Source organism: Salvelinus namaycush, unplaced genomic scaffold, assembly GCF_016432855.1.
Source record: "Salvelinus namaycush isolate Seneca unplaced genomic scaffold, SaNama_1.0 Scaffold65, whole genome shotgun sequence".
Lineage (NCBI taxonomy): Eukaryota > Metazoa > Chordata > Actinopteri > Salmoniformes > Salmonidae > Salvelinus > Salvelinus namaycush.
The window spans coordinates 17,803-25,631 of record NW_024061364.1 but is presented as its reverse complement, the minus strand read 5'-3'; positions in this window follow the sequence as shown (position 1 = coordinate 25,631).

Sequence of the window (7,829 nt, the reverse complement as noted above, 5' to 3'; positions counted from 1 at the left end):
GCATATAGCTAATGTTAGCTGGCCGGCTAATATAACTGCATATAGGTAATGTTAGCTGGCTGGCTAAGATAACTGCATATAGTTAACGTTAGCTGACTGGCTAAGATAACTGCATATAGCTAACGTTAGCTGACTGGCTAAGATAACTGCATATAGCTAATGTTAGCTGTCTGGCTAAGATAACTGCATATAGCTAATGTTAGCTGGCTGGCTAAGATAACTGCATATAGCTAATGTTAGCTGGCTGGCTAAGATAACTGCATACAGCTAATGTTAGCTGGCTGGCTAATAACATTTTTTGATATTTGTTTAGATGGTGTTATGTATTTACAAAACTGTGGTTTACTTTAATCACTCAAGTCATGAGCGCAAACGATTGGTTTAATTTGAAGTTCTACATTTGAAGTTATATCTGTTGTAGTTTACATCATATGGAATAGGCTGGTCCTCCATATTACATCACACCTAACTTTGGCATTCTTCTGAATTCTGATTGGTTTCATGTAATAACTCCAAAAATAGAACAGTGATGTGTAACTTTGTATTGCATATGTTTTAATATTTTATTTGATATTTTATAAACAATACAAAACATACACATACAACCAACATCATAGAAACATTAACTACATCACACCTGCCCAGACCCACTAGAACACACCTCCATCTCCATTAACTACATCACACCAGACCCACTAGAACACACCTCCATCTCCATTAACTACATCACACCTGTCCAGACCCACTAGAACACACCTCCATCTCCATTAACTACATCACACCAGACCCACTAGAACACACCTCCATCTCCATTAACTACATCACACCTGCCCAGACCCACTAGAACACACCTCCATCTCCATTAACTACATCACACCTGCCCAGACCCACTAGAACACACCCCCATCTCCATTAACTACATCACACCTGCCCAGACCCACTAGAACACACCTCCAACTCCATTAACTACATCACACCTGCCCAGACCCACTGGAACACACCTCCATCTCCATTAACTACATCACACCTGCCCAGACCCACTAGAACACAGCCAGCGCATTCATCAGCACCATTTTTTTTCTCTCCGTCACTTTCAACTTTTAGATAATAAAGCATTTGACCTTTCTATTGAATTAACAACAGAGGAATGGTTGATTTCCAGGTTTAATTAAGTAATATATTAGATGATTGATGAGAAAAGTATCGTCCAACTCTGGGGTATCTCACTGCACCATCAAATGCCATGTTGTGAAATATACAGACAGACAGATTAAAAGTAATTTTACATTGTATAACTGTACTTCTGACAGCCAACGTTCTAACACCGCCCATAACTTTATGACATCATAGCATTCCCAGAAGGATTATTGAGTCATTGTTAGTTTTACACTGAAGACATGACTCTGCCGTTGTGCTGTAGAATTTGTGAATTATGTCTCTTGTATAATTAAGGGACTATCACTTGTCCCAACATCACAGGCCACAGACTTTGATGCAGTTAAAGACTTCCAAAAGTGTTTCCGCAGTTTAAGATCAACTGAGTTTTTTTAATGGTGTTTCTCCCTGTGCACCTGCCAATGTAAATCCTTTGAACGAGACAAGTTACCAGACAGGACATATTGCTAATGTTCTTCCCATTAAAAACCTGAATGACAATTAACTTGTGGGCGGTGGTGGTGATGACGTCCTATTCGATGACGTCATCCATCGGGATTCCCCAAAAAAGAAGACGCTCTGGATTGATCACTGGAGTCAGATGTGAAGGAGGAGGTTGATCATCAGGAGTCGTATGTGAAGGAGGAGGTTGATCATCAGGAGTTAGATGTGAAGGAGGAGGTTGATCATCAGGAGTCAGACGTGAAGGAGGAGGTTGATCATCAAGAGTCCGATGTGAAGGAGGAGGTTGATCATCAGGAGTCAGATGTGAAGGAGGAGGTTGATCATCAGGAGTCAGATGTGAAGGAGGAGGTTGATCATCAGTGAACCTCTAGGATTGTGGCTGGGCTGGCGTTTACACTTCCAGCTTGGTCATATATTTTGATTCACTGAATGTTGATACTGTGAAACTATGTTATATATTTGTACCTCCTGTTTCATGAAGTGATGTCACAAAGTATTGCCCCTATATACACAGTGCATTCGGAAGTTTTCAGACCCCTTCACTTTTTCTACATTTTATTACATTAAACCTTATTCTAAAATTGATTAAATCTTTTTTTCCCCCTCATCAATCTACACACAATACCCAATAATGACATCACAATACCCCATAAGACATCACATTACCCAATAATGACATCACAATACCCCAAAATGACATCACATTACCCAATAATGACATCACAATACCCCATAATGACATCACATTACCCAATAATGACATCGCAATGCCCCATAATGACATCACATTACCCAATAATGACATCACAATACCCCAAAATGACATCACATTACCCAATAATGACATCGCAATACCCCATAATGACATCGCAATACCCCATAATGACATCACATTACCCAATAATGACATCACAATACCCCATAATGACATCACAATACCCCATAATGACAAAGCAAAAACAGGTTTTTATAAATGATAAATGAAAAAATGTTATTTTCTTTCAAAAACAAGGACATTTCTAAGTGACCCTAAACTTTTGAACGGTAGAGTACGTCTACATGATGTATTGTTATACCATGTAGGAGCAGTATAGACCTAGTCTGTTCATTATATACATCTACATGATGTATTGTTACACCATGTAGGAGCAGTATAGACCTAGTCTGTTCATTATATACATCTACATGATGTATTGTTACACCATATAGGAGCAGTATAGACCTAGTCTGTTCATTATATACATGATGTATTGTTACACCATGTAGGAGCAGTATAGACCTAGTCTGTTCATTATATACATGATGTATTGTTACACCATGTAGGAGCAGTATAGACCTAGTCTGTTCATTATATACATCTAGATGATGTATTGTTACACCATGTAGGAGCAGTATAGACCTAGTCTGTTCATTATATACATCTACATGATGTATTGTTACACCATGTAGGAGCAGTATAGACCTAGTCTGTTCATTATACACATCTACATGATGTATTGTTACACCATGTAGGAACAGTATAGACCTAGTCTGTTCATTATATACATCTACATGATGTATTGTCACACCATGTAGGAGCAGTATAGACCTAGTCTGTTCATTATATACATCTACATGATGTATTGTTACACCATATAGGAGCAGTATGGACCTAGTCTGTTCATTATATACATCTACATGATGTATTGTTACACCGTGTAGGAGCAGTATGGACCTACAGTAGCTTGCTAATTATTTAGATTTAGTTTGACTTAATGAAACTGCCTTAAATGTGCTGTAGTAAACATTTTTTACTCGCACTAATCAATCAACACATTCCTGTCTTGTCTTGCTGCCAGCGTGACGTATAATCTAGTGGACTGTTCTTCATAAACAGCTCGTCAACCACCTCGGTAGCTTGCTAGCCAACATAGCCGAAAGATTCAAGCTATTTATACGCTTTCGGTGTATATTACCTACTGTGTTTTAGCAACACTTTTGTCGTATCAACTTGTTAACCTATTTAATTGAATATTACGTTATTTTTTATTAGTCAGCTATAGTAGCTGGCTGGTTAAGTTAGCACTAGCCTAGTCGCTAATGATAGCTAGCTAGCTAACATCCCCGAACATGAGGTCAGTAAACTTCTCCCCTCCTGCTAAAGAAGAGGAAGTCTGCTGGACGGAGAAAGAGGGTCTGGGGCTGAACATTGTTGTGAAAGAGGAGGGAGAGGAGGCTGTTTTTGGTGTGAAAGAGGAGGGAGAGGAGGCTGTTTTTGGTGTGAAAGAGGAGGGGGAGATTACTGTCACATTGGAGGAAGAAGAGGAGGTTGGAGATCTGTTTAACCCCAGTAAGTACCGTCTCTGCAGTCGTTGAACCAATATGCAGTAAAGGGGTTCTACACTTTAATGTTGTTCTGTAGGAATGGCTGAAGCTACACTGTAACGTGTAGAACATCAAGAGTGGACCATCAACAAAACGTTAACAATTGATCAAATGCATCCAATGACAATGCCTGAAATACTGTAGTCCTCAATATCTCCTATTAGATTAGGCCAATATGTAGTCTTAAAGGGGCAATCAGCAGTTGTTACATCCATTTTGGGACTTATACATTAATGATATGTACCCATCTGTTTCTTGAAGAATTCACTTATAAATGCCTCATGAGCTTAGTTCAACTGTTGTACCCCATCAGAACCCAAAATATGAGCTTTTTTTATTCCAATGTTTATCAGTAAATATAAACAAACACTGTATATCCTAAAAATATGGTTAAAACTAGAATGCTGATATCATGGATGGTTGCATTTCTTCAGCCCCATCCCTCAGCTTTTTACCGAAACAGGCAGCGCTTTGTTATTGTTTCTACTGCTGATTGCTGCCCCCGTTACTCCTCAAGGTCCAAGGACTGTATGTTATTTTCAGAGGTAGACTGGCTCTGGCAGCTAAAATAGTCAAATATTCCATCTAAATGTGAATCGATTCTCAACGGGCAGGGTGTACGCTTTGTTATTGTTTCTACTGCTGATTCTCTGCCCCCGTTACTCCTCAAAATAATTTCACATAATACTTTCATATCACATAACAATTATTTCACACAATACTTTCATATCACATCAAAATAATTTAAAATACTTTAACATCAAAATAATTTCACTCAATACTTTCATATCACATCTAAATATGTAACCAGTCTGTATAGATAGATAGATAGCTAAGTGAATTAAATATCATCAGCTGTCTAACTTCATATTAGCTAGCTATCTTGATGTATTTATCACTGTAAAAAACAAACTCCAAATGCATTTGTAGGTAGCTAGCTAACATCCATGGAGGGTGAAAGGATAGCAGCCCCTACTGTCAGTGAGAGAGGAGGCTATTCTGGATAGGGCAGGTACTTTTGTGTAGTTCCTGTCCCTAGAAGTGAGGACGGAGATAATAGTAACATAATATTCAGTGTGGTGTAATTTGACTATAATGAAGTCTGTTTCTTGTGAGGTTTTCTGTCCTCAGATAAAGAGCTCTATGAAAGCCAGTCTACATATGAAGAGGTCCCAATGAAGAGCAATGGTTCTCAGTCCTGGGGACTCAAAGAGGCACATTGTTGTTTTTGTCTCAGCACTGCACAGCTGATTCAAATGATCAACTCATCATCAAGCTTCAAGTGGTATTTATGTATTCATTTGTGATGCTGTCCTTGATATGATCCTGTTATTGTCACATGCTACACATGTACATATGTGTGGCCATGCATCTATCAATCCAATGTTATCATGATTTGTTGTCAGGGATATTATACTTTAGTAATCCACAATGACCTGTTGATGTAAAAGTCTAATAATTACATTGTCTTCCATATTCCTACAGATACCTTGTAACTGGAGATTCCTTCAAAACGATTGCCTACAGTTACCGTGTAGGGCACTGCAAGGTTGGGTGACCAGGGTCATCTGGGACTGCCTCCTGGAGGAATTCAGGTGTGTGAAGGCTACCTGTGTCCTGCGTAACTTCATGAGGATGGACACGAGGACCAGGAGGGGATCTGCAGCTCGCCACCGTGTCCCAGAGGAGGAGTCTGCTGCTCTGCAGGATGTTTCAAGGATGGGGTCCAACAACGCAGCAAGAGAGGCAATCCGTGTGCAGGAGATCTTCACCTCCTACTTCTTCAAAGAGGTTGCTGTTCCCTAGCAACACCATAGACTACACTATGCACAACCAAAGGCTCTTTTAAGAGCCATTCACATTGCAATAAGAGTATTCTTCCATTTACTTAGCTATGTCAACTGCAGTTATTCAATTCATAGTTTCTCTCCCTTTGATTTCTACTTCTCAGGTGAGGGTGCTGTTTAGGTAAGGGTGTGATGTCTGTGCCAAAACAAAACAGGCTGTTTTAAATCACCCATATTGAAAAAATGTAGAACAATTAGACACCCTATAACCCACACCTACACAATCATGTATCAATCTGATTGATGGATTGTGTTGTGCAGTAAGCAGGCTCAGGTGTATAACTGTGGCTCCTTCCACCTTCAACGAATAGGCAAGAGGGCTAACCATGGAGAATAGTAAGACACTTCATTATTTCTATAACTACGCTATATTGTTTGTCCTTGTGTGTCCGTTCATGTTTTTCAGCATAAAGTACTCTGCAGCCACTTAGTGTGGTGTGGACACCAGGTGAGGCCACACACAGATTCCTGTTGAACACTGTGGCTTTAACTACCTTATTTTCTCAATAACAGTCTCTCTCCTTCACTTCATCCCTCTCTCCCCTTCTCCCTAAATCCTCTAGGTTATATCAGCTGTGTCGGTGAACCCCTCCTGCATCTGGACTGGCTACATAGAGGGCACAGCATGGTCAGAGGTGAGAGGTCACTTGGTCGGGTCAACAGGAAGTATTATTAAAGAAATGCTTTACATTGAAATACAGACAGAGATGCAGTAGTCCCAGAGTTAATGATCCCAGGTCAGTTTATATACAGGAAGTATTATTAAAGAGATGCTTTACATTGAAATACAGACAGATGCAGTAGTCCCAGAGTTAATGATCCAAGGTCAGTTTTGCATTTCACCTCCTGATTGATGACTAACAATGTTAGAATAAAAAATTAAAACACAAGGTTTAAACATGCTCTCTCTCTCTCCATCTGTCTCTCGTCTGCAGATATGTTTTCATGTGAGAGGATGCCAACCCCTAGTCCCATCATCGCCACCTCACCTGCTTTTAAGATGACCTTTAGGCCGACGAGAAACACTTATGTAATTGTGATGACCTGAGAGAATATTTATGTAGCACTGTGATTCATTAATCATGTGCTGCCTTCCCTGCTCCTATGTGCTTACCTCTTTCCCTTTCTGTCTTTTACACCTCTCTCTCCACCTCCTCTTTCTTCCTCTGTTTTTATAATTCACAACAGATTGAAGGACAGATTGAACTTGTATTTATAACACTTGGATAATGAGCTTTTCAATCAAGCGTTTCACATTCTCTACTGGGTGAAATGAAGTGTAATGTGATGAAATACTCCACCTATCCTGTGTTTATCAGATCAATGCAGATGAAGGGCATTAGATGTTGAGATGAACCGGTGTTGGAGTATTTACATGATGCATAGGAAGTGTAGTGTTCTGTTTTTTAACATTATATTTCTGTATATATGAATTAACTAGTTAAATCCTGTTTCTAGTCTATTAGTTACAATGTGTAACCATTGATGTCCCAGGACCAAGATTGGTAAACACTGTTGAAGTGTAGAATTGTAATACATACATGCAGACACAGCGTCATTCAAAGACTGGAATTTGATACTCCTGGTATTGGATATGACTGAAAAATAATCTCAAAGACATTCATACCTAAACTGCACCTTTATTTGCCAAGGTAGAGTACATGATTAGTGAATATATTAAATGTACAGGCTACAATGTGGGGATCTCATGCATGGTAATAACTACATGTATATACGACTTGCATCCTTGGCACAACATGATATTATATTCTACTCAATCCATAGGCTTCATTAATGTCATTCAGGCTGTTTTGAAGTTGATACAACTGGCTATGATAGCTGAGGTTCATAGCTAGGTTCTGAACTAATATGTATACCAAACGTTTGGGTCCATACACAGATCGGCTAGATAGCTAGCTACACATCCATGGGTATACAGGGATTTTAATCATCCACTGCACAATAAGCAAGAACATAGCTAGCTACGTTATTTCATCT